Source organism: Corvus brachyrhynchos, unplaced genomic scaffold, assembly GCF_000691975.1.
Source record: "Corvus brachyrhynchos isolate BGI_N302 unplaced genomic scaffold, ASM69197v1 scaffold802, whole genome shotgun sequence".
NCBI classification, from domain to species: Eukaryota; Metazoa; Chordata; class Aves; order Passeriformes; family Corvidae; genus Corvus; species Corvus brachyrhynchos.
The window spans coordinates 147,740-151,828 of NW_008236648.1; the positions used below are offsets into that span (position 1 = coordinate 147,740).

The 4,089-nt window shown below is 53.1% G+C and overlaps 2 long non-coding RNA genes across 2 annotated transcripts; both read left to right on the forward strand.

The window, feature by feature from the left end:
* Nucleotides 1-388: 388 nt before the first annotated feature.
* Nucleotides 389-1,427, forward strand: LOC108444837. The gene is made up of 2 exons (XR_001859534.1): nucleotides 389-598; nucleotides 853-1,427. It is a non-coding gene; the product is annotated as an uncharacterized LOC108444837 (long non-coding RNA).
* Nucleotides 1,428-2,837: 1,410 nt separating this feature from the next.
* LOC108444838 lies at nucleotides 2,838-3,865 on the forward strand. Its single transcript, XR_001859535.1, has 2 exons — nucleotides 2,838-3,102; nucleotides 3,399-3,865. It is a non-coding gene; the product is annotated as an uncharacterized LOC108444838 (long non-coding RNA).
* The last annotated feature ends 224 nt before the right edge of the window (nucleotides 3,866-4,089 follow it).

Genomic DNA, 4,089 nt, shown 5'->3' on the forward strand with positions numbered 1-4,089 from the left:
AGCCTGACAAAAACACCCCTGGGTGGGGGTAGCAGAGGGTGGGGGGCCAGAACCTGTGCACCAGCCGGTTTGGCGTGCAGGTGAGAAAGGGCTTGGACTGCTCTGCTCGCCTTGTTTGCCTTGGCTTAAGAATGTTTTTTGGGGCAGTGCAGGAAGGGAGGATGAAGGCATGGTTTTCCCCCAGCACGGAGTGAGTTTTTCCTTTGCATGTCATAGTCGGGCCTTGCCAGGGCTTCCGCTGTTCTCTTCCTGCACCAGTGGCTTCTTTTCCAAACCCAAGTTTGTACAGAAGTTCCAGGTGCTGGCGAGAGGGCAGCAGGTCACACCATGTGCCACTGGTGCAGCCCCACGTGCCCAGGGATGTGGGACAAGGCTCTGGGAGTAGCAGCATCCCCTGATGAACTCCATCTGTATTCCTTAGGAACACCGTCCTACAGCCCCCCGGAATGGACGCACCTCGGCTGGTACCACGGCGAGGCAGCGACCGTCTGGTCCCTGGGCATCGTGCTGCACCAGATGGTCTGCGGGGAGCACCCTTTCAGGAGGGGCTGGAACAGCACCTGGGGCCGGCTCTCGCTCCCACGACGGCTCTCTCCAGGTGGATCCTCGTCTCTGCACGGGGGGAATAGCAGTGCTGGGAGACAGCAGCGGGCTCAGGAGCATCCCACACTGGCAGCTGCTGAGGAGGTGGCACATGTCCTGCTCTCCTGCTCTCCTCCAAAACAAAGAATTGGTGGGAAAGTTTAGGCCCAGCTCTGAGCATACACAGCATGGCCTGGGCATGGGAATAGTGGGACAAAGCGGACAGGAGCCTTCTCTGAGTGACTGGTGGTTTCTGGTTTCTCTGCCCAGAGTGCCAGGATCTGATAAGGTGGTGTTTATCCATGCACTCCTTGGACAGGCCCTCATTAGAAGACCTGTTCTGTGATCCTTGGATGCAGGATATTCATCTGCCATAGGAGAGAGCCACAGGCACACTTTGATCCAGGGACCTGCTAAGTTACAGCTCCACATGTGCCTTGGCAATAGGAAGCAGAGAAACCCAGACTTTTTTGTCCTGCCTGTAGCCCTTAACAGGGATCATCAGATGGGAACAGGCAGCCCTTGTGCTGGAGCTGAGCTGCTCTTCCCAGCGCTGGTGGCTGCCATCCAAGCTGGCTTTGCTTGTCCTGCTTCACTGACAGCTAGGGCCCTGGGCAGAACACTGACAGCCTGCTCCCAGCCCCAGGGAAGGAGAAGGAGCCCCTGGAGAAGCTGTGCCAGGTGGGGCTGCTGCTGCTGGAGACATGGAGGATGACATTCAGGATGACAAGCTCTTCCTCGCCCTGGCCACTGGCAAGCTGAAGATGATGGGCTTTGATTTGGGCACCTTCTTCAAAGCCAGGCTCCACAGCGAATTTGCAGATGAGTCCACACGCAGGGGGATGCTCCCAGATTTGGGCATTGCACAGCCTGGCCGGGCACCAAAGGTTCCCCCTTTGCTGGGGCGGATGCAACCAATTCTTCAGTGGTTGCCAAGCTGCTTTTTGGCAGGGCTAGGGGGATAGGCTGGGCTGGTTTCAAAATGGGAGTCTGCTCCTGGCCCTGCCAACAGCCCCCAGCACCCACTGAGCCCTGGGCTGGGGCTGGGACAGCCAGCCTGACACAAACAAACCCCCGTGGCAGGAGTAGAAGTGGGACTCCAGAAGCTGTGCACGGTCTGCTTTGCTTTGCAGGCAAGGAAGGGCTTGGGCTGCTCCACTGCCCTTGTTTGCTTTGGGATCACTGTGACTTTTGGAGGGCAGTGCAGGGGGAAGGGAGAAAGCGTGGGCTTCTGCTGACTTTTGGCGGGGGAAGACATGCAGACAATCAATGTGATTGATAAAGCAAGCTTCGTTTATTAGCAATACAGAGGCACTTATATAGTATGAAAGTACAAGCTTATCAGTTCTTTAATTAGTTTAAACTTACGAAAGCGCATTCTTACTTCTACATAATTGGGTTAGATAAAAGACTACATTTGGCAAGCTTCTATTATTTATGTTTTGACTTGAGAGATCAAAGATCTTCCTCCCTTCTCATGGTCAGCACATCTTTATCAGAACAGCACTGTACCTCCTAAAAACTCCCTTTCGGTTCTCAGGCCTGTTTCTCATGCAGGCATTTTCTCATGGAGGCTTTTTCTCATGCAGGCCTTTGCTTGCAGGCTTTTGCTTGTACAGTTCTGTTATTGATTTGTACCCTTTATCAATAATCCATGTCCCTGATCCTCTAACCATTCTCCAACAGGCTTCCCTCGCCTGTGGGTGGGTTTTTCCTGGCATGTAGTGTGGAAGACAGAGGAGTAGAAACTCCTGCAATTAAAGGGGGCTTTGATTTACAACCCTGGAAGAGACTAGGTCTGGCTTAATTGACAGAGATTTGTGGACTTTAAGCAAAAGGATTACAAACTTGTGTTCCTATCATTATAAGTAAAATTGTACACTGGGTGTTTTGGTGAAGGGTTTTAAAATATAATAGTGTGGTTTTACATAGTTTAAGTTAAGAATGTAGATGGTATAAGAGAGACAACTGTGTGTACGTGACATGAGAAGTTATTGGTCAAGACATAGCTGCATTGCAGTGAGAAGTGCCACAGGTGATAGGTCATTAATCTAAAACAAAGTGTCATTTTAAGTATCTATTGGATTAGACAGTTATAAATTACGATGTAACCCTAAATCTTGTGACTAGTCGCCATTACTCGGAGGTGTTGTAAAATCTCACGCCTTGACTGATGAGTTTGTTATTTTAAACAATAAATTCGCGTAATTGCATAGTCCCATCCCTTATTTTCCTCCGACACGTGAAGCGCGGGAAACGGACAATGTAGGGCTTGGGCCTTCCTCAAGCCCTCGACAGAGATAAGATTTTTTACCTTTTTTCTTGTTTCCCCTTTTTGTCTGTAAACTATTTTCAGTAATTTGTTGTTTGTTTTTCCAAAGGAAGCGTTCTAGGTGGTGTCCGGTCTGGATGGGGAAGTAGCTGGATGGGAGCAGCTGCAGCATTGGTGGGACGTGCCCTTGGAGAAGGCTGAGGACAGCGTTTGGGAGCAGCTTTTCTTCTGGCAGCGGGAGGCGTGAGGTGGGTGCCCGTCCTCTTGGCACGGCTGGGATAAGGGCTTTTGGGAGACGGCAGCGAGCGCAGCAGCATCCCGCTCTGGGCAGCTGCTGAGGAGGTGGCTGTGCCACGGCCGGCTGCAGGCTGGGGCCGTGTCCTGCCCTCCCGCTCCCCCGCCAGTGCTCCCAAAGGCAGCAATGCTGGGCAGCTTTGGGCAGCGCTCTGAGCACGGCCAGCACGGCCTGGGCACCGCGGGCAGCTGGGACAAGGGGAATGGGAGCCTTCAGCCGACGGGCGCTTTCTGCTTTGTCTCCTTGCAGCCGGGCGCTGTGGATGCTGAGGCTGCTCTGGGCTCCACCAGGGCTCTGCTGGGGCTCAACCCCGGGCTGGAAGAAGCCAAAGAAGAAATGGTGTGACCTGCAGCAGAGACGTGCTTGAGCAGCTCAGCAGTGCAGCTCAAGTTTGCAGCGTGTACACCTCCAAGGGAAAACATGACACCCCCAAAAAATAAAATTGTTCAGTAACTTCTGAAATGAAATCAGTCTGGGATGACCCCCAATGACATTTTTCAGCTTGCTCAAGCTGTAGCTCAGCTCTTCCCTGAACAGTTCTCTCCCCCACCTGCCTTTTGCTCGACAAGTGCTCCCTCTTTCCCCCAGTGAGTTCCCAGCTCACTGCAGTCCCCATTGCACTGTAGCCTTCCTTGATGCCCCTGGCCACGAGGAAGAGTGAGCCCCAGGTTCACTCTTTGTGTTCATTGCTGGCTGAAGAACAGCAATGTCTCAGAGGTCTGGTGAGATTTGGGTGTCATTCAGAGCTGCTCTCCAGGCCTCAGCTCTGCTCACTGCTGGGTTCCCACTCCCTTTTCCTCGTTCTTCACAGAGCAGGATGAGCTCTGTGAATCCCCTTGACCCTCCCCACTCTTCCCAGCCCAGCCACCCACCTCAGTTGGGCTCAAGCTGAAGCTTCTTTGTCTCCTCTGGCACGCCAGTGCAGTCCCCTCTGCGGGGA